This window comes from Natrix helvetica (assembly GCF_964273705.1).
Source record: "Natrix helvetica genome assembly, chromosome: 5".
NCBI lineage: Eukaryota > Metazoa > Chordata > Lepidosauria > Squamata > Natricidae > Natrix > Natrix helvetica.
In genome coordinates this window covers 134,129,500-134,153,440 of record NC_138551.1, presented here as the reverse complement: position 1 = coordinate 134,153,440, position 23,941 = coordinate 134,129,500, and positions in this window count along the sequence as shown.

Genomic DNA, 23,941 nt, shown 5'->3' with positions numbered 1-23,941 from the left:
TCTCCCCTCATCCAAATCATCGATGCAGATGTTGAAGAGTACTGGGCCTAAAATAGAACCTTGAGGTCCCCCACTGCTTGTTTCCCTCCATGCAGATGTAGTTCCATTGAGGACCACAGGCTGAGTCCATCTGGGGGTGATGCTGTCTATCCCACATATTTTTAGATTTCGAAGAAGTAGATGGTGGTTTACTTTGTCAAAGCCTTTCTAAAATCCAAGTACTGGAAACTATGTGCACTGCATTTCGCTGGTCCACTAATTTAGTAATTTTTGTCAAAGAATGAAATAACATTTATTTATGATCTGTGTTTGGATCCTTCATTAGTTGAAGTAAGTTGTCAATATGAAGATAGAATAACAAGGGTTCAAATATGCATCCTTCCCTTCTTCCTTGGTAAATATCAATCCTTCTTCTCATTGCTCCATTGAGCCCAAACCTCCCTCTCAAACAAGGACCTGGAGAAAGAGCCTGGATCAGGGCCAACAGGCTGAGCTCCATTTTGAGGGCAATCAATTTCCTATATAATATTTCTCTGTTAATTATGACAAATGCACTAACATCTAGAAAGCCAGCAAAACTGTGTTTTACTTTGCTGATATAGATTAGATATTTCAAGACAAATTTGTTACCAATATTAGATTATTGACATGCAATATTTATTATAAAATCTATATAGCTGTTCACTACCTAAAACTTTCTGATTCTTCTGCAAGGAATGCATTTTTCTCAAGTTTAACTAAGAGGATCATAGTATAAATTTCAGCCACAATATCTGCTAGTCTACTTGGCCTATAATTGCTAGAGTGCTTTTTATTCCACTTTTTAGATAGATAAAATGCTACTACTGCCAACTTCAATCCGACTGGATAGGGTAGACATTTTTTATGTGTGAAAATGAAGATGCCAATAGAGGCCCCAAACCACCTGGGATATTTTTTGATCAGATAAATAGTTGGTAGAATGTCTTCTCCAGGGAATGTATTGCTTGCATTTCAGGACCTTTTATGATTAATTTCAACATGAACATAATGGGGTAAAATATTGACATCTTTGCTAATATGGAGAAAAGCAGCTCTTGAATACCATGGAGAAGACATGATTGCATCTATTGCTCACCCACCACCACCCACCCCTCACTTTTCCAGATGGAGAAAAACCCCACAAACCTGTGGGACTTTGTAGGTGCCTCCTAATGTTGATATCTGGATGGAGATGTCCCTTGTAGCTCCATCAAGAAGAGCCAGAAGGTTCTCCTTCCTTCCACAGCCGTAGTTGGGGACATTGGCTTCTCCAATGGAGAGAATGTCCAGCAAGGCATCTGAAGTACGTAAAGTGCTCAAATAGTTGTCATGGATGTTGTAGCCAAGTGTGAGATTGTGCAGTAGCTGGGAATTCTTGTTGACCATTTGAATGTTGAAAATGAACTGTAAGCCGGTTGAAAAACCATAAACACCCCTATTGTAAAAAAAAAATGTTATTATAATGGGCAGCAGCAAATACTTTTTCAAAATATATAAGCCTCCAAAAGCCTACTGAGCCTTAAGCCAACATTGATCCAAAAGCAATGATCAGTTGTACAAATATGGAAATGGGCTGAGGTACAGCAACTACAACTTGTTCCACCACTACTTTAAATAAAATTCATTATTCAAGTGATAAATTAAGGATTGAACTGAGAGAGGAAAATAATCTGCAGCCCTCTCAGCTTTTTTTTTTCAGGCCTATTTTTCGATTTGAGTTTCTTTCACAAAATCAGACAAAAGAGAGAAGCCATGGAAATCAAAATCATTCAGGAAATTAGACATAATCTCCAATATAGGTATAAATGAAAAATAAAAAACAGAAAAGAAGGAGAGTGTTAGAATGGAGGGAGTGCAACTCTATCACCCTGAATGACTTACCAATCATGGAAAACAAATTGAAGAGAAGGAGCCATGTTGAAAAGCAAGTTTCTATGCAATCTTTCCTTTCCAGTGGTGACTATACCAATGAGATGGTCTCCTGGCCTGTAAAAGCTCTGTGGTTGTTTTCCATCCTGGTGCTCCAAACTCTGCGGGCATTTCATTCTCAGCTTCCCAGAGACTGGATGGGACAAAAGCAGCATCAGAAGCAGAAGCAGGAGGTCCATCATTCATGGGGTGAATCAATGAATCCCTTTTCTGTTTCTAAATAAGAATTAGAAGAAATCAAAGGACTCTCACAAGGTGGAAAATGTTCCAGTGTCTTTCCTGATTGAAACAGAGAGAAACACTCAGCTTCACCTGGAAAAGAGAGAGACGTACATTCAAGAGCACAGACCCTGCCTGTCCCAAAACTCCCTATTTCTCTGCCCAAAGTCTCCCCTGGAGGATTCGGCCAAAGAGCAGAGCTTTAACTTTTATCATAATTCTCCCTCTCAGGAGGGATCCCTGGATAATTCAACTAGTTCTTGGACTCAAAGGTTGTTGGGGAATTCTCTGGAGGGAAATGAAAGGGAAATAATCCCCATGTGATTCATAATAACAGGGGCAGAGATTGAGTTACATCCATCATCTAGAATTGAGAGGTTTGGGAACTCCATGCTTGAAACTGGCCCCAGAGGGAATACTCAGCACTTGTGGCTGAAGAAACAAATAAACCTGATATTTGTCTGCATTGTGGTTAAAGAGAAACCCACTCCGGGTTGGGGGGGCAGTTAATGTCGAAACATGTCACAGAGGAACAAGAACAGAACAGAACAAAACAGAACAGAATAGAATAGTAATCAATTGTGTATAATAGAATAGGAGTGTATAATTCTGAATTCAGCATTCAACATTTGAAATGTCAAAAAATGAGTTAGAAACTCCACATTCTGAATTCCACATTCCAAATTCTGGATTCTGCATTCTGCATTTCGCATTCTTCATTCCAAATAACAAATTTTGAATTCCACATTCCACATATCACATACTGCATACTGCATTCCGCATTCGGAATTCCCAATTTGGAATTCCAAATTCTGCATTCAGCATTCCAAATTGCCACATTTCACATTCCGCATTCCAAATTCTGAATTCTGCATTTTGAATCCCAAATTCTGCATTCCGAACTCCATGTCCTGCATTCCAAATTCCACATTCTAAATTTGAATCTTGGACCACAGAATGTGGAAGTCGGAACTTAGAATTCCGAATTTAGAATGTAGAATTCAGACTGTGGAATTTATTCTTCGTTATTCGTAAGTCAGAATTCTGCATACAGAATTCCAAATTCCGCATTCTGAATTCGCAATGCCACATTCTGGATTATGGATTATGGACTCTGGATTCCATATTCCATATTCCGCATTCCAAATTCTGAATTCCATTCAATATTCTGAATTCCAAATTCCTAGTTCTGAATTGCAAATAGTTCTGAATTCTGCATTCCAAATTCCATATTTCGTATTCCACAATCTGCATTCTGAATTCCTAGTTTTGAATTCCACATCCTAATTTTCAAATTTTGAATTTTGCATTCTGCATTCTGAATTCTGTATTCTTAATTGCAAATTCCAAATAATGAGTCCCAAATCCCAAATTCCATGCTCCACATTCCAAATTCCTAGTTCCGAATTCCAAATTCCACATTCAACATTCCATTCTGCATTCCAAAATTTGCATTCTGAGTTCCATATTCTGAAATCCATATTCCAAATTCCGTATTCCTAGTTCTGTTTTCCGAATAATGAATTTTGAATTTCACATTCTAAAATCCACATTTTAAATTTCAAATTTGGAATTCCAAATTCCGCATTCCAAATTCCGTGTTACAAATTCCAGATTCTTAATTCCGAATTCTGAATTTTGAATTCTGCATTTTGCATTCTGCATTTGTGGTTCCAAGTTCTGAGTTCCACATTCCAAATTGTAGGTTCTGAATTACGAATTCCAAATTCTATATTCCACATTCTGGATTTTGAATTCTGTGTTCCTCATTACACATTCTAAATTCTGCATTCTGAATTTTGAATTCTGAATTCCATATTTTGGATTCTGAATTCCATATTTTGAATTCTGAATTCCATATTTTGAATTCTGAATTCCATATTTTGAATTCTGAATTCCATATTTTGAATTCTGAATTCTGCATTCCCAATTCCACATTCCCAATTCTGAATTTTGCATTCTGAATCCGAATTTCACATTCTGTTCTGCATTCTATATTCCGCATTCCATCCCCCATTCTGTATTTTGCATTCTACATTTTGCATTCTACATTTTGCATTCTGCATTTTGCTTTCTGCATTTTGCTTTCTACATTGGAATGGAATGCAATATTATGGAATGTTTTGAAATAGAATGCAATAGAATGGAATGTTATGGAATAGAGCCAGTGACGTGCAGTCAGGTGAGGCAAGTGAGGCACAGCCTCACCACTCTCATCATGAAAAAAAAAAGTAAAAGGAAAAAGCTGAGCTAGTTGCTGCCTCACCGTGGATGACTCTGCTTAACCTCACTGGTGCTCTCCCTCCCCAAGTGTAGTGACTTCCTCCCTAGGCCCCCATTCATTTCTCTCTCACACACACACAGCTGGATAAAACTATATAAAAATCTAGCCCAGCTTCACTGATTACAAGTTTGAAAAGGCAACGTGGCTCCACCTGCAATCAAACTACACTTGGGGAGGGAGAGCACAAGTGAGCACTGAGGAGACCACAGGAGGAGGCAGGAAGCCAGGCAAAGAGCCATGCTGTAGTACACACACTTCCCCCCAGCCTTTTTCTTTTGGAAGGCTTGGCTTGGCTCCCCTCCAGCTTCTCTGCCTCTCCTCTCACCCCAGCCTGCCAGCAGGAGGTGGTGGGTGGGCTTTATTGTGTTCCAGGCATTTCCCACCCAGACAGCAGGCTGCATTTGCAATGGTGGAGGTGTTTGGGAAAGGCAGCAGGGGAATGGGGGGGGGGAGGCAGAGGAGCTGCTTTCAAGCCACTGGAAAAGATATCCAATCCAACTTTTGTGGGGGGGGGGGGTTGTTTGAGAGTGAGTGAGAGAGGGAAGGGGTAGGAGAGATAGTCCAATCCAACTTCTGTGTGTGTGTGTGTGTGTGCGTGTGTGTGTGTGTGTTTGAGAGAGGGGGAGGAAGAGAGAGAGGGAGGAAGGAGGGGAAGGAGAAGAAAAAGAAAAAGAAAGAAGGAGCAAAGGAGAAAAACAAATTCTGTCGCTTTAAATTGGAACTGAGCATGCCTGGCTGAGGAATTCTGGGAGTTGAAGTCCACAAGTCTAAAAATATTTGAAACCCAGCACTGTGTCAGTGCCTCACCAGTCATAAACCTCACCGCACGTCACTGAATAGAGCAGTGATGGCAAACCTTTTCGGCACTGAAAAGGGAGCATGCGCGTGTCCATCAGGGCCTCAACCCAGAAGAGAAGCTGTCCAGGGGGCATGCACATGCCGGGAAATGAACTTCTGGTTTCCTGCATGCACATGTGCACCGGCCGCCTGGTCTTCTAATTTCTGGCACACATGACTATCTGGCGTGAGTGACTATCAGCTGGCCGGTATGCACGTGCACGCCGGAAACTGGAAGACCAGCTCTTCTGGTTTCTAGCACTGCCGTGCGTGTGAAGACAGCTGATCACCACGTGCGCAGGCGTGCCAGAAACCTGGAAAAGGAACGGGTGCCGTGGTGCATACACTTTGGACACGTGTGCCATAGGTTTGCCATCACAGGAATAGAGTGTTGTTGAATGGAATGGAATGGGACTGGATGGAATATTATCAAATGCAAAGTTATGGAATGGAATAATGTGGTATGGAATGGAGTGGAATTTTATGGAATGGCACATTATTAAATGGAATGTTATGGACTGGAATGGAGTAGAATGGTATGGAATGGAATAAAATGTAATGTGACCGAAAGGTATGGGATGGAATCTAACAAAATGTTATGGAATGGAATGTTATGGAATAGAATGTTGTGGAATGGAATGGAACTGGAAAGAATTTAATGGAATGAAATGTTTTGGAATGGAATCGAATATTATAGAATGGAATCTAATGGAATGATATCGAATGGAGTGCAATGTTTTGGAATATAATGTTATAGAATAGTATGAATGGAATGTTATGGAATAGAATGTTGTGGAATGGAATGGAACTAAATAGGATTTAATGGAATTGAATGTTTTGGAATGGAATGGAATTGTTTGGAATGGAATGATATGAAATAGAGTGGAATGTGATAGAAAGGAGTGGAATAGAATGGAACAGAATGAATCCATTTGATCATGGAATGTTATTAAATGGAAAGTTATTGAAAGTTTGGGAAAGGAATGTTACAGAATGGAATAATATTTTGGAATGTTAGTTTGTAAGTTGATTTTATTGATTAACCCATGGTGCATATCAAGGTGCTGAGTTCCAAGCACAAATTATGACTAAGATCCAATAAGAATAATTTAAAATGAAACTGGAATAAAATACAATTTAAAATGAAATTGGAATGTAATGCAAAACTAGAATAATATAGTATTGATTTCAGCTACAACTTAAGTCCATGAAAATTTCCCCCTCTGTTATGAAATGCTGAGCATTTCTAATCTATCGGATAAATGGTTGCACATTGTTTCCTGTAAGGTGAAACCACTGATTTATTAACAAAAATAGCACAATTGGATTTTTACACACACACACACACACACACAGAGTTATTTTTAATATATATTTTTTTAATTTAGGAAAGAGTTTCAAGTGAAAGAATGCGATGGAGGCGAATTTCTCTCTGTTCTTCGTAATTGACAGGAACGCAACAGAAATTTCAAGGCTGCTGCTGGGAAAAGAAAAGCTCCAGATGAAGAACAAGGAGGTCAGGCAGAAAAATCTCCAACTAATTGCAGAAAAGGAGGAGCTCTGCAAAGATTTGGAAGAGAGACTGAGAACTTTTAGATAGCAACCTCGGCTTTTCTTCCAGAAGTTTCAATTCAATTCTCTCCAGCTCCCTCAATCGGAACAAATGTTCTACAATGTTCTGGGTTGAATTCAGCTGCCTGGAACAAAGTGGCCAGAAATTGGAAGTGACTCTTTTCACTTTGTTCCCAACATAGCAACACTAAATGAATTAAAATGTAAGGCTATGTATAAAAAACAAAATTACTGTTTATTGTAAACAAGTTTGATAATTCAAGTAAAAACCCAAGGGGCTAATTTTATTCTAATTTTATACCTTTTATTCATAAAAATGTTTAATTTTATGCCTTGATGTTTTAGAGAGAAAATATGTCAAATGCAGCTTTGCAGATAGAAAACCTTTGAAGAGAGAATAATTGTCTCCTTTTCTTGGTTCTAAAAATGGCAGAACTCTAGAAAGAAAACAAGGATCTGAAAGAAGAACTTAACAGCTGAGAAATATTTAGATTGCAATCCTGACTTTCAGATTTATTTATTAGAGCCCTGAGGCCAGATATAAATAAGAAATGGAATAAAAGATGTATTACAACTTTGGCCATCTTTGGGGTCTCTGTGTCGGTTGCCCTCTGCGTTTCTCTGCTCCTCATCAAAGGAGTGGCATCACCCCAACTGGGGAGCCCAGGCCATGGAAACCCCCTGGAAAATTTGGAGCTAATTTTGGTGGAACTAACATCCACTTACTTTATCAGAAGCAAGCATAGAATCCCATAAGGGTGGAAGGGATCTTGGAGGTCTTCTAGTCCAACCCCCTGCCCAAGGAGTCCTTATATTGTCCTGGATTAATGGTTTTCCAATCTTTTCTTGAAAACCTCCAGGGATGGAGGACCCCCCCCTCAAGAATAAACCTTATTATTAAAGTTAAGAAAATAACATATCACTGAATTATATTTTATTCTCTCTTTCTTCTTCCATCCCCAGAAAAAGGTCTTTGCGAGTGTTACCGGAGCAGCCAACTGAGAACAGACGGTCAGAAGGTGTTGAGGAGGCCCCCATCCCTGCTAAATCCTTCAATCCAAACATCCCCATCATGGATGAGAGAAGAAGGATGTGGGACGTCCTTCCCTGCTCTACAATGTGATGGTTGGTAAGTGTTTGAACTAATTTGGTTTCCAGCTTTTTCTTTATTTTTCTAATATAATGATATTATTGCTGTTTTTATTTCATTCTTAGGTGGATTCCATTCAAGAGGCAGAAAAACCTAGGTAGCTGCAATCAGTGGACAACTTGGAGGCCACAAAAACTGAGTGGACCAAGGACTTGTGCAAGAGAAGGAAGGAAGAAAAGAAGGTCCTAGTTGAAGGGAGAGGATTTGGGGTCTCTTGAAGTCACCTGGTGTCCTTTGTTGCTTTGCATTTCCTACTTTGGGGTTTTGGGTGGGATGTTGGCCTTGGAAGCTAAAAAGAAAGAAAACTGGGAGTCTGGAAATATTTAATATTAATTTGATTGCTAAGTTTAATTATTATTTTTGTTTCTTGCTTATTTATTACTTCATTATGATCAAAATATTAAATTGATGCTTGTTTTGCCCCAGGACTAACCGGCAGCTGGGGTGAAATCACAAAACAACTGGAGCCCCATTTGGACACCCATGGCATTGACAAGCTCACCATTAGTCAATTGCCAAAGGCGGCTTTCCTTGGAACAGCTGACATCCAGTTCAAACATCTGGCTGACTGTGTGAAGAACCAGAATCCCCCCCATGAGGCAGGACCTTGACGTGGTTGTGACACAGACTTCAGAGGATAATCAGAGCTGCATAAGAAACAATTACTGCCAACCTGCCTTCCATTGAGGACCTTATACACTGTGCGAGTCAAAAAGAGGGAAGGTGTTACTTGCTCTACTGGGTTACCATCAAATAGGCATCTATGGTTATGATGTTGTTTTCCAAAGACCATAACTTTTGAACTTGATTTATTAATTATCAGATAATTATTATGACAAAAGAATCCAAGTCTTCTTCACAGGGCATACAATCCAACGATTAAGTGTGATAATATCACATTATCAGTGTAAATCAGTGTGTTCCAATAAGTATTTAGCATGGTAAACATGTGTACCTGTAACAGAACTTATAACAGAGTAAAAGGGTTGGAAGGGACCTTGGAGGTCTTCTAGTCCAACCTCCTGCAGTATTCCAGACAATTGGCTGTCCAGTTTCTTCTTAAAAGCCTCCAGTGATGGATCACCCACAATTTCTGAAGGCGAGACTTTCCATTCCTCACCATTAGGAAATTTCTCCTTAGTTCTAGGTTGTTCCTCTCATTGCTTCTTTCCATCCATTGTTTCTTGTCTTGCTTTCAGGTTGCTTTGGAAAATAGGTTGACTCCCTCTTCTTTGTGGCAGCCCCTTAAATATTGGTACTGTAAAGTCCTACAGACTGCCTGTGGTGTGTGTGTGTGTGACACTGCCAGACCTGGGCGGAAGGGAGGTGGCAGGACAGAAGCTTGAGTGACATCTATCTATTTGCGCCAGAGGGAAGGGGAGAAGGGAGGTGGAGCAGCAGAAGGAGCCTTTTGTGCTGGGGGGGGTTGAGGGGGCCAAGGAGTGCCTGGGAAGGGTGCGGGGAAATCAAAGACACCCAAGGAACTTTGCTCCACTCACTAAAGTTTTAAAACCAGCTTTAAAATAAAAGCCAAATGGGCGACTTTGAGACAATCATCGGGAGATTGTGAGTTCTAGTTCTGCCTTAGGCATGAAAGCCAACTGGGTGAGTTTCAGCCAATTCTAATCCTCCCATAGGAATGAAAACTTCCTGGGGGACTTTGGGCCAATCATCAGGAGACTCGTGAGTTCCAGTCCCACCTAAATTCTTACTGAATGGGGTTGTGGAACTAAGAAATGTTTAGATTAATGTGTGATACCAGAATTAGAGATTCCTAGAGTGTGAGATGGCTGAGTGTCCAATATTGTATGGTGTGATGGAGGAAAGTGAAATTGTGGGGAAATGCCTGTTCCATGTTGGGCAAAGCCATCAGTCTCTGCCTTCTTCTGCTTGTGGGAGAACCAGAAGCCTCTGTGTGGTCACTGTGAATCTTAGATTGACCTTGGTCTGATCCATCAGATCTTTTCTTATCTCCTTAAAATGGAATTTGCAAAGGGATTCTATTCCCAATTAGGAGCCATTCTCAGACCTAAGCATTGATTCCTAATTCATCAGCAATCTCTGTGGTTGGAGAGCAGAGCAGCTTCCATGGGTGCCTCTTCCTAGAAACCTCAAAGTCCCCATCCCCCACCCTTATTCTCCCCCTTCTTGGACCTGGATGAATGTTATGCAGCATCAAAGGTTTGTGACCTGGTCAATGATGCGGCTGCCTTTAAACAGGATCCCTTCAACCTCCTCCTGGGGAGAGTCCCAATGTCCCCTTTCTCTGGACATCTTCTCCAGCGCTTCACAGGCAAGACAAGCTTGGAAGAGGAGCAGAGAAAATGCTTTAAGTACAAATTGTAGGGTGGAAAATTAAAGGGTCTGAAAATTGCTATTTTATTTTTCTGTTGATGAAAGAAAAAAAAATACAGTGGAAATTTCTATATACATGTAATTTTTTAAAAAAAATTTTTTTATTTTGATGTGAAGTTCATACCAAAATAAAAACAATCCCAAACTGAAATCCCAGGCAGCTGTTCTGCTGAACACTTTCTGAAAAGGAGGTTTTATTAGGAAATCAAGAAAGAATTATATAAGAAGGTATATGAAGATTTCCCTCCCCAGCTGAGAGCCAGTCAAACATGGCATTTCACCTCATTCTGGCATTCCCACAGAGAGGAACAGGCAACCAGGATGGTGCTTGGTTCCCACAGCTTCCTCCTGACCCCCCCCCCCCCGTCACATACACATACACACTCAGACACACAAACTTTTAGCTGTAGGAACAAGTGCCAGAATTATTTTTAAAGATGTCACATTCAGTAACTGTTGCTGAATGTGCAAATTCCTCTGAATGACTGTTACAGAGTTCTCTTTAGCAAAATTTATTGAGCTGAAAGAAAAGGGAGCTACAAGAATTCCAGTCATTCAACAATTCCCCATTTTGAAACATTTAGATATGATTTTCTTTGATTTCTGTGTACTATCTAAATGTAAAGAATATCTCCTTTCAAATAAAAGAAACTTTAATAATATCCAATACCACAATGGTGCTATATCTCATGTTTTTACATTTGTTCTGGCTGTAAGGTGCTCCTTTGTGTTCAGGTCAGGCCTCAAAAGGATAATGTAGCACTTGGGGATGAAGATGCAGACCAGCAGACCAGCACTGGAGGCCAGGATGGAGAAGACCTGAACAGCCACCATGTATTTCCCTTTGGTGCTCAGGTAGGTGGGTACAAATGTCACCCAGACACTGCAGAAGACCAGCATGCTGAAGGTGATCAGCTTGGCTTCGTTGAAGGCCCCAGGCAGATTCCTGGCCAGGAAAGCCACCGTGAAGCAGATGGCAGCCAGGAAGCCCATGTAGCTGAGGGTGACGTAGAACATGACAACGGCCCCTTCGTTGCATTGCAGGATGATCTCTCCAGGCTGGGAGTGGAGGTCAGAGTCAGGGAAGGGGGGAGAAGCTCCCAGCCAGATGGAGCAGATGATAATTTGGACAGCAGAAGAAGAAAGGATGATGGAGTTGGCTAAGCTCTTTCCCAACCATCTCTTCACTCGGTTTCCTGGTTTTGTGGCCAGGAAAGCCAGCACCACCATGATGGTTTTGGCCAAGAGACAAGAAACAGCAACTGAGAAGATGGTGCTGAAGACCGTTTGTCGGAGAAGGCAGGTGGCTTTTCTTGGCTGACCAATGAAGAGGGAAGAAGACAAGAAGCAAAGCAGGAGGGAGATCAGGAGGATGTAGGAGGGGTCCCAGTTGTTGGCTTTGACAAGGGGAGTTTCTCGGTATTTAATGAAAATAATTAAAACAAGGCCTGTAGTTAGGAACAATAATAGGGCAAAGGAGACCAGCATGATGCTCAGAAGTTCTTCATAAGACAGGAATGTTATAATTTTGAGGATACATTGGATTCTGGACTCATTTGGGTATTTTTCATCCGGACATTTGGTGCATTTGTCAGTATCTGAGAAAAGTAGAAAGCAATATTTCTTTAGCATCCTTTCCTTTGCACTTCAAGAAATACCTTCTTGGGACAAAAGCTGATAAAGGGAACATTTTCCAAGGTGCATTGCTTAACAATTCCACATAAAATATTAAGTATATTGTTCTATAAAACTTATATACCTAAGGAAATTGGGTTATGTCCTAAGAAATTGTGCATTTTGAATAAACAAGAAAATAGTTGAGCTTCAATCTTTTTTTTTAATCTGCACTTTCATCAAAATTTCTGGCTAAATTCATTTCCACTAGGACTTCCTTTCCTCCGGTGTCACCCACCTTCCTGAGTGGAGAAGGTCCCCTCTGGACAAGGAACGCACTCATAGCAGCAAACTGGCTCTCCTTTTCGAGCCCTCTTGACAAATCCAGGATGACAATTTTCCATACATTTGGACTGAGGCAGGGACTGAGGAGAAAAACAAGGATAACAGATAACAGATTAACAGAGATGGAATGGACATTGTAGGTCCTTTAGTCCAATGCCCCCACTCAAGCAGGAAGCCCTACACCATTTCTGACAGATGACAGTTCAGTCTCTTCTTGAAAGCTTCCAAAGATGAAGCTCCCACAACTTCTGTCCCATTAGTTGATTGTTCTCACCGTCAGAAAGCTCCTCCTTATTTCTAGGTTGAATCTCTCCTTGGTCAGTTTCCATCCATTATTCCTTGGCTGGCATTCAGAAACATTAGCTAAGTGTTTTCTGAACTTCACTTAAGTGAATATGAAATCTATGATTCATTTTAAGCAGACATAGGATGTATAACAATGGCAGATTCTTCATTTAGTTCCTCCCTTTGGCTTCTGGCAAATCTGGCAGGATGGAATTGAGGAAAGATTTAAGTATTAAGAAAGAAGCAGTGGCTTCTTCCTCACGGCTGTATTAATATTTATTTATTTACTATTCATTTATTATGATGGTGTACTCATAGTAAATTTTAGAATCAATTTATTGTTACAGATTTATTAAGTTATTATTATTTTAAATCTGTTAAAATAGAATAAAGCTGATGAAGAGAAAAAAACACCTGACCAGTCGGATCTGGAAAAGTGGGGAAAGGTGAAGCAAAAGCATCTCCCACTTAAATACAAAGGAAAAGTTCCTTAGAAATTAAGGCTGCCAACTTTAAAAGCAATGTTCTTTGTTGATTTGTAAAACGGCCTGCAGGTTGAGTCTTCCTCTGATGAGCTCCTTGTCCTGCCCTCAGGCTCAGGCATTATGGAGAATAAATAGATGCCCTCTTCTATGTTGGAAGATGCCTCTCTCCTCAGCCTTCTTTTCCTAGAGGGTAAACATACCTAGTTTCCTTAGCCGTTTAGTGATTTAGCCTCCAGATCAACCAGGAAGCAACCTGGGATTAAGGAGAAACTTCCTAACCGTGAGAACAATTAACCAGTGGAGCAGCTTGACTCCTGAGGTTGTGGGTGCTTCATCAATGGAGGTCAGTTGTCTGAAATGGTATGCGATCTCCTGCTTGAGCAGTGGGTTGGACTAGAACATCTCAAAGGTCCCTCCCAGCTCTATTCTGATTGATTGAAATCCTAAACTCTCAGCAGTATCCCAAGTTGGGTATGGCTAAATCAGCATTAAAAATGTTTCAAGCTACAGCATGTAAAGGATACCTTGGTCAATAGTATGGAAGCCTTCCAAGCGGTCTAAGAAGACTCTATGTGTTCTGTTCCCAATATTCAATTCTCTTTGAAGGTCTTCCCCTTAATGATCAGACTTAGCCAGCTTGAAACAGGTTCAACAGCTTTCAAAAATAAAGAAAAGATACCGATATTTCACCCACCTTGTTGAGCAACTTGAGCCATAAAAGAGCATCTTGGCTGATAATAAGTCTCTCTCTTTGAAAACTCCCCAGCTGCTCTTTAATGGCATCCTTCTTATGGAAAGTAACCCAGCTTATGATATTCAAATCTGCAGCTACATCTCCATTTTGATCCAAGTACAGTTTCTTCTTGGAAAGATTGCAAAATTCACTCGTCTCCAGAACGGATGGAACTTGAATAGAAAGACCCAGGAGGTTAAAAGCAGGAAGCTTGGTTTCTTACCACTCATGGTCTTTTCACATGTGAATCTTTCTCCTAGAGTTGTCTAATTTGAAAATTTTGTGAGTTGGGAAATAAGTGTTATCCCTGTCTTCAAAACTGACAAAAGTTCAGCAAAATTTGTCAATCATATATTGAAAAACTACATTTGTATTGATGAAATATCATTGACCAAATTTCTCTAGGAAAGAGAATATTTTAGAACAGACCACAAATAAATTGAACAAAGAAGCAAAGAGATTATTTGTAAACTCCTTGAGAAAAACAGGGGGATTACCAGAAAACGTGGATTTATCAAGAAGAAAGTTGCCAGGCTAATCTTCTCCCAGGTACACCAGGTAGGAAACACAACCACATGAGGTGACTCGACTTTATTGGAAGGCCACATCAAGACAATCTCGCAAGTCTGAAAGTTTAAATCTCCCACCAACCCTTTTTCAAGCCTGGAGAATTACACAAGATCTAAAAAAAATGTTTACAACAGAGAATGACGTGGCTGGACGGAGTCTCTGAAGCAATAACTCAAGTCAGCAAACATATCAAACACACCCTCCTCTTCTTATTTTTCACACAACAACATTGTGAGGAGGGTTGTGGCTGAGACAGCGTGACTAGTCGAAAGTCACCCAGCTGGCTTTTACGGCTAAGGCAGGACTTGAACTCAGGATCTCCAACTTTCTAGCCTGGTGAAGATGTTGGCATTATATTATATTTGCACATGTCATTACACTTCCTTAATAGATTGTGGAAATGCTGGTGATGTAAAGATTTCAGCTATTTGCTGATAACTAATTAATTGAGATAATTAATTTCAATATCCCTCATAAAACTGGGAATTTATGAATAACAATTAGTCCTTGATCATCTATTTTTCTATATTGTCATTAATGCAGGCGGGTAGTTGATAAAATATGATTTTCTGATGCAACATTTATATCAACTTTTAAATATATTTCGATGTCATATAAAAAATATGTAAATTTTAGCAGTTAGGACTTAACAAATTATGCTATTTTGTATAAGAACATTTTTATTAAGATTTCATTTGCACCTTTTCTTAAATCATTTCTTTATTTATAACTTAGACCCAGGCATAAAATTCAAAAAAACATCTTGATGGTTCACCAAAATTGTCTGAAAACCCCCCAAAAGGAATTTAAGAGAGAGAGAAGTGAAAAGATCTTCACTTAGAAGTAAAATGTGACGCAAGAGAAAAGGGATGATGGATACCAAACTGGATAGGAACATTTGGTGAAATGATCTCAACATAGTCATTGATTGGAAGCCACAGCAGAGCAAATATTCTTGCCTGGGGAAACCCCAACTTAAGGTCCCCTTGTAGGCACCACCCTTGGGGAAGACGTGGCAGAATATCTGGCTCAGGAAGGGCAAGAAACGGGAAAGGAAGCTGCTGCCATCTTGGCTGCCAAAGGGCCCTATTGAAATAAGGCAGATGAAAATCAGAGGGAGCCTGGGACCATCCTTCCATGCAGTCATAGAGTCAGAGGGCTGGAAGGGATCTTGGTCTTCTAGGCCAACCCCTTACTCAATACCATCCCACTCAAATGGCTATGCAGTCTATTTTTGATATCTGCCAGTGGTGGAGAATCCACAAGCCCAAGAGGCAAGCTGTTCCACCCATTAAACAGTTCTCGCTATCAGGAAATTTCTCCTTCCTTCTCGGTTGGATCTCTCTTTAACAGGCTCCCACCCATTGCTTCTTGCCCTGCCCTCAGGGGCCTTATAGAATAAATGAAACCCCTCTTCTTTAGGGCAGCCTCTCAGGTACATCTGTTATGTCCCTCCTAATCCTTCTCTTCAGTTAACTAGATATTCTAGGACAATCTCTCAATTGGCGAATGGAGGATGCAGCCCTCTTCCAATGACGGAAAGATCTCACACAGAAGCTTAAGATCTGTTTACTGTTATCCCAGAGTGTCAGGCATGGAAAAATGAACTCAGTTACAAGAGAGGAAACTCAGAGAAGCAGAGGAGTTCAGTCTCCCCTTCGCTGTTTGTCTTTCTCAGGCGCAAGTAGCCAAGAACAGCAGTTGATCTCAAAGTCAACAAAATCCATGGGGGATGGGGGAATGGAGTTGTTGGAATATAATGTTTCTAACAAGATGATGCATTGAACCCCCACCTGCTCAGCTCCTACAATCTTCATGCAAAGACCAAGCAGTCATCAGACAGAAAAGCTTTAATTCCTGCAGAGAGGAGGGGTTGAGCTAGATGGTCTCAGAGTTTCCTTCAAAGGTATAAATATAAAATTCTATGGTGCTAATTTCAAACCCCTGCCTACAGTATTTTATTGAAAAATGTATGCATGGTTTTAAAATTAGCAGTGTTTAACACCCCTTTCCATGAATAATTAAATTGCCCCAAACTCTTGCCCTTTTGTACCCCAAAGAGCTCTGATGGTTCCCCTCCGTCTCCTTTGGATGCTTCCTAAAAAGTAAGGAAATCTGATGGATCCTTGTCGGGACCCCTTACCTGACACGGCTGCAGGCTTGGAGGCCCCAAACTCTCTTCGACCCCTTTGTTTCTCCTCCTCAGAATGGAGGAATAGGCAGCATTCAAGGCCTGGGCCAGAGTCTTGGTGATACTGTACACATTGGGGTTATTTAGGACCTGGATCCTGTTCCATTTCCACTGGGTCTCCAGTGGGGCTTTCTGGGGGCATCTTCCCCTGTCTTTGATCGAGAAGATGGACTTTGAAACAGAACAGTGAAAATGCTCATCTTGATATTAAGGTCCTGCAAAGAAACTGTCTTTAGAGGGATCATCCTTAGGACTTTTTTCCTGAAAAGCAAAGTTCCAAATACTGTGGACATATTTGAAAAGCCTGTGCCTTCTCATTGTCGCTTCACCCAAGATTGACAAGATCCAAACTTCCCCTTCAGTGGGTCCTGGCAAGTGTGCAAGTGCTGAATAGAAAGGAAGAACTCGGTTTGCAAGAGGAACATGTTCCAGGAAGTGAACAAAGACATTGACTTGTCTCCACTTAAAGAGGGGAGCTGTATTTCCATCTGTGGAGAATCGTTGTGATACAACAACACAAATTCCATTCCTGACCAGAATAGGGGTGAAAATCCTCATGAAATTCTCTCCCTTTTCTGTGTCTGAAGCAAAGAGGCCAATCAGGGTCCATCTGAAATGGAATAGCATCTGGACAATGGCTGGTTACTGGAATCCTACTTTGGGGAACATCTGGTGGAAAAAGGGGAATCTGTTTTTATCTCTCAGGGTCTCTGAAGCAATTCTATCACTGATCTAAAAAAGCAATGAAGAATGCCATGTTATATTGTGGGTTAGATCAAATCCAAAATGTTAGATTTTAATAAATCCAACCTGGTTCTCAGGAACCTATTAGAAGAATTTATTGTCAATTAGGGGTGAGAGGCAGCCCTGATTTCATTTTTTCTTACCTCTCTCTTTCCCCCCCCTCCCTCCCCCTCTCTCTCATTTTTTTTAACTCTTCAAAATTCTGGTAAGTAGTTTTTCAATAAAGTTGATTTTGTTCTTGGAGACAGGCCATACTATAGCATCAGCCCTTTTGTGTGGTGCCCTTGAGCATTAGCTGTCAAAATAAAGTACATTTTAGTTCCAACTCAGCTGCCAACTATTTCAGTTCTGTGATATGCTCTGCCATTAACTGGTCCCTAGAGTTTTGTCTTTTATCACTATGCCACCAAATCTCAGATTTATTTGTTTCTTCGGCCACAGGTGCTGTGTATTCCCTCTGGGCTCAGTTTCAAGCATGGAGACCCCAAATCTCTCAATTCTAGATGATGGCTTTAATTCAATATCAGCCCCTGTTATTATGAATCACATGAGAATTATTTCCCTTTCATTTCCCTCTACAGAATTCACCAACAATTTTTGAATCCAAGAACTGGTTGAATTATCCAGGGATCCCTCCTGAGAGGGAGAATTATGATAAAAGTTTCAGCTCTGCTCTTTGGCCGAATCCTCCAGGGGAGACTTTGGGCAGAGAAATATGGAGTTTTGGGACAGGCAGGGTCTGTGCTCTTGAATGTCTGTCTCTCTCCTTTCCAGGTGAAGCTAAGTGTTTCTCTGTGTTTCAATCAGGAAAGACACTGGATCATATTCCACCTTGTGAGAGTCCTTTGAATTCTTCTAATTCTTCTTTAGAAACAAAAAAGGGATTCATTGATTCACCCCATGAATGATGGACCTCCTGCTGCTTTTGCTTCTGATGCTGCTTTTATCCCACCCAGTCTCTGGGAAGCTGAGGATGAAATGCCTGCAGAGTTTGGAGCACCAGGATGGAAAACGATCACAGAGCTTTTACAACCCAGGAGACTATCTCATTGGTATAGTCGCCACTGGAGAGGAAAGATTGAATATAAAGTTGCTTTTCAATGTGGCTCCTTCTCTTCAGTTTGTTTTTCATGATCCGTAAGTCATTCAGGGTGGTAGTATTGTACTCCCTCCATTCTAACACTCTCCTTCTTTTTTTTTATTTTTCATTTATTCCTATATTGCAGATTATGTCTAATTTCCTGAATGATTTTGATTTCCATGGCTTCTCTCTTTTGTCTGATTTTGTGAAAGAAACTTAAATCCAAAAATGGCTCTGAAAAAAAAGCTGAAAGGGCTGCAGATTATTTTCCTCTCTCAGTTCAGTCCTTAATTTATCACTTGAATAATGAATTTTATTTAAAGTAGTGGTGGAACCAGTTGTAGTTGCTGTACCTCAGCCCATTTCCATATTTGTATAACTGATCATTGCTTTTGGATCAATGTTGGCTTAAGGCTAAGTAGGCATTTGGAGGCTTATATATTTTTAAAAAGTATTTGTTGCTGCCCATTATAATCTTTTTTTTTTTTTTTTACAATAGGGATGTTTATGGTTTTCCAGATGCCTTAATATTCATTTTCAACATTCAAACGGTCAACAAGAATTCCCAGCTCCTGCACAATCTCACACTTGGCTACAACATCCATGCCAACTATTTGAGCCCTTTACGCACTTCAGATGCCTTGCTGGACATTCTCTCCACTGGAGAAGCCAATGTCCCCAACTACGGCTGTGGAAGGAAGGAGAACCTTCTGGCTCTTTTTGATGGAGCTGACAGGGAAATCTCCATCCAGATATCAACATTAGGAGGCACCTACAAAGTCCCACAGGTTTGTGTGTGTTTTTCTCCATCTGGTAAAGTGAGGAGTGGGTGGTGGTGGGTGAGCAATAGATGGAATCATGTCTTCTCCATGGAATTCAAGAGCTACTTTTCTCCATATTAGCAAAAATGACAATATTTTACCCCATTATGTTCATGTTGAGATTAATCATAAAAGGCCTGAAATGCAAGCAATACATTTCCTGGAGAAGACATTCTACCAACTATTTAACTGATCAAGAAATATCCCTGGTTGTTGGGGCCTCTATTGGCATCTTCATTTCCACATATAAATAATACCCAGTTGGATTGAAGTTGGCAATAGTAACATTTTATCTATCTAAAAGTGGAATAAAAAGGACAATTTTAGCAATTATAGGCCAATATAGCAGATATTGTGGCTGAAATGTATGCCTGGATCCTCTTAGTTAAACTTAAGAAAAATGCATTCCTTGCAGAAGAAACAGAAGGTTTTAGGTACTGAATAGCTATACAGATTTTATAAGAAATATTGCATGTCAATAATCAAATATTGGTAACAAATTTGTCTTGAAATATCTAATCTAAATCAGCAAAGTAAAACACGGTTTTGCTGGCTTTCTAGATGTTAGTGCATTTGTCATAATTAACAGAGAAATATTATATAGTAAATTGATTGCCCTCAAAATGGAGCTCCACCTGTTGGCCCTGATCCAGGCTCTTTCTCCAGGTCCTTGTTTGAGAGGGAGGTTGGGGCTCAACGGAGCAATGAGAAGAAGGATTGATACTTACCAAGGAGGAAGGGAAGGATGCATATTTGAACCCTTGTTATTCTCTCTTCATATTGACAATTTACTTCAACTAATGAAGGATCCAAAAACACATCATAAATAAATGTTATTTCTTTCTTTGACAAAAATTACTAAATTAGTGGACCAGTGAAATGCAGTGCACATAGCTTCCAGTACTTGGATTTTAGAAAGGCTTTGACAAAGTAAACCACCATCTACTTCTTGGTAAGCTAAAAATATGTGGGATAGATAGCATCACCCCCAGATGGACTCAGACTGTGGTCCTAAATGGAACTACATCTACATGAGGGAAACAAGCAGTGGGGGACCCCAAGGTTCCATTTTAGGCCCAGTCCTCTTCAACATCTTCATCAAGGGTTTGGATGAGGGATAGTTGGGGATCTCATTAAATTTACAGATGACACTAAATAGCCAACAGCCCAGAAGATAGGCTCAAGATCCAGATGGATCTAGATAGACTTGAACCCTGGGACTATCTAAGAAAATGAAATTCAATGTAGAGAAAAGTAAACTCTTACACTGAGGCTAGACAAACCAAATGTACAGGTACAGATGAGGTGAAACCTGGCTCAATAGCAGGAACTGTGAAAGGGATCTTGGAATCTTAGTGGACAATCTCTCAAATGTGAGCCAGCAATGTGTGGCAGCAGCCAAAAAAAGCCATTGGAATCCTAGGCTGCATCAACAAGAGGATAGAATCAAAATCATGTGAAGTATTTGTACCGCTTTCTAATGCCTTGGTAAAACCACCCTTGAAATAGTGCATGGATGGTGAAACTTTTCGGCATTGAATGCTCTTGTCAGGGACGCGATCTGGAAGAGGAGTTGCCCAGTGTGCATGTCGGTGCGCACATGCACATCAGGCAGCTCCTCTTCCAGTTCCTGTCACTGCTGCACATGTAAAGGCCAGCTGATCATCATGCGCACATGTGCACCAGAAACCCAGAAGAGCAACGGGCAAGGCCGTGAGTGCCAGAAGGATGGACTCTCGCCTTTATGATGGGCTTTTGAGACACTGAAAAGCAGTGGGAACTTTTGCTACTTCTTTTTTTTTAAGAATTTTATTGGTTTTTACAAATGTTTATAGGAAAGGGTAAATAGGTACAAGAAAATTTTGACAGCTACATCGTGCGAAAGGTAGAAATCCCCCCGAATCTCACAACTTTTACAGAAAAAAAGGAATCAAAAATTTAAAAATAAACATTGGCAGCTTTTTGTTTTGCATTATATCAACAATATGTTCAATCATCTTTTATGTCACTTCCAACAATTACATTATAACAACAATTGCAATAATGTTTCAAACTCATTTTTGTGACCTGAGTCTTTTCACTATTGCTTCCTCCCCCCTGTCTTCTGGCAGAGCCATGGTCCCTCCCCCCCATATCTTGTTTACCATCTAGAAAGGCACTGTATTTTTCAATGAAAGCCTCTGCCTCCACAACTGTATTAATTCTAATTCTAGTGCCCTCCCAGAAAATCACCATTCCTTCTGGCAATAACCATCTGAACCAAATTCCTTTATTATATAATTTCTTTGATAAAGAGGAATATTTCTTCCTCTTATCTCTTACTTTCTTCGGAATTTGTTTAAGAATGGTTATTTCTTTGTCTTTATATTTTAATGGTCCCACCCTTTGAGCTCCTAAGACCTCATCTCTTGTAGTCTTTCTAAGAAATTTAACATGTATTTCCCTTGGAACACTGTGTGTTCTAGCATATGCTGAGTTGATCCTATAAATCAAATCAATATCCCACCATAGCTGTTGTTTATCTCTTTTAATATATTCTGCTAAAATTATGGTCATGATCTCCTTAAGATCTTCATCTTCTGTCTCTGGTAGGTTTTGAAATCTAAGAAAAAAAGACATTATTTCAAATTCCATTTTTATCATATGATTCTCAAATTCTCTATTCCCTTTCTGGACAATCTTAACCTCCTCCCTCAGCCCAGTCGTGTCTTCCTCCAGTACACCTATTCTCTGTTTATTTTGTGTTGCTTGTTGTTGCATTTCTCTGAGTTGATCATTTAAGTCTGCCAGTTGTTTTTTCAGTTCGTCTTGTCCCTTCATAATAGTTTGAAACATTTGGGCAACAGATAAATCCTTTGAACTCTCTTCAGTTGTTTTAGGTTGTAGAAATGAAGCAATTTGTGTCTGTTGAGTAATCGGGCTAGACATGGAAGATGTCAGGGCCGAGGACGCCTTGCCAGGCGGTAACATTTTAGGACCCATGTTAAGTTCAGAGATAGCTATAAGTCTTACACAGAAGAAATGGCGCCTGTGGAATGCACAGCTGGGAGAGATCGTGAGGCAAACAAGCCCAGAAGTGAAAGTTAGTCTTCCTATACAGCTCCAAGCCAAAACAAATAAGAATCAAATGTTCCAAATCCAAGGGGACCACATAAAAAGAGAGGCCCCAGGAGATCTCTAGGGTGATATAAAGCCAGAAATCCGTTGGCCATCTTGGCTCCGCCTTCACAGGGGATCAGAAAGCGACATATCCATAGTTTCCAAAAAGTAGTTTAAAAGAATCAACTCAGCAGTCATCTCTTGCAATTGTTGAAAAACTCATTCTCCCATTGCTTAGTGGAAGTGAAAGTTAACTTTTAACTTTCTCTCTCTCCTCCGAGAGGGAGAGATATTCTGAATGCCGCTTTTCTGAGGGGGGGGTGGAAAATCCCCCCCTCCAATTTTAACACTTCAAAGGATTGAATCCACAAATTAAGAAGGCTGCTGTTCATCAATTAGATAGATTTAAAAGAGATTGAGGGAAACCTCCCACCTCACCGCACTTCAGCTGTAGCATCTAGTTCATTGTTTCCTTCCAGGCTCCATTCGGCGAAGGCACACAGCGATAGGAACTTTTGCTACTTCTAAGTACTTCCAAGTCCAATAAGAAATTGATTATTTTTGAGCCTCTTTATGCAGGGACAAGTGCTGATAAACCCTTCAAAGAAATGGAAACAGTGTGTGTGTGTGTGTGTGTGTGTGTGTGTTTAGGGGGATGTTCTGTTGTGTAAGATTGGAATATAATTTATTGGCCCTGGATTTTGAGGATGGAGGGAAATGTGGTTGGGACAGACTGGGGAGTCCTGTTTTCTCTCTTTTACATTTTCAGAGATTATATACAATATAAAGAGTTAACAGTTGCACAGATTGTACTTTATGCTTGCGTACACAAAACAAAGAACAGGTAGTTCAGCACATGACAGCCTGTCAATCTGAAAATACTCTGAAACAAATAGGTATTGTTTCTGGTGCACATAATTCCAAGCCCAAGGTGTTAAGAGGGTGGCCAATCCAAGTAGTTTCCCCTCTACATGCACAGTACATTGTATATTATACTCTACAAAGTGGTTTAAACAACAAAGGCAAGTGTGAGAGAGCACACTGTTCTGCAAATAATCTTACCAGCCTTTTGTATGGTGCTTATGTGTAGTGGTGTTAGTAGTTGCACAAAAGAAATTATACTTACAGACTGCATTTTCCCGTAGATTGTGATATGAATTTATTTTTTTAAGCAACAGGCCAGAACCTGTTCATATTAATAAGTAGGAAATCTGTTGGACATCAAACTTATTTTAAAAGGCTAATTGTGTAGAACTCTTTTTAGTAGTCTGGATTATGGAAGAATTGCAGGAAAATATTAGATAAGACAGAAACAAGCTAAAATAGAGGTGGTGGTGATGAATCAAGTAGATGCTGTGGGCTTTACATTCCTATATATTCAAAAACAGTGCATAGCCCTAACAAACATTATTATTTAATGAATTTAAGTTGTTGCCACTGCTTTGAAGTTAAATGCAGATGTATGGATGCCTCTTTTCTGTGTAATTTATACCTCCATCTTGACTGGGAATGCTGACATTGTCTTGGCCACTCCCTCACGGTCACATGAACTGCCAAGCCACTCCCACCCGGTCACATGGCTGGCAAGCCAGTCCCACAAAGCAAG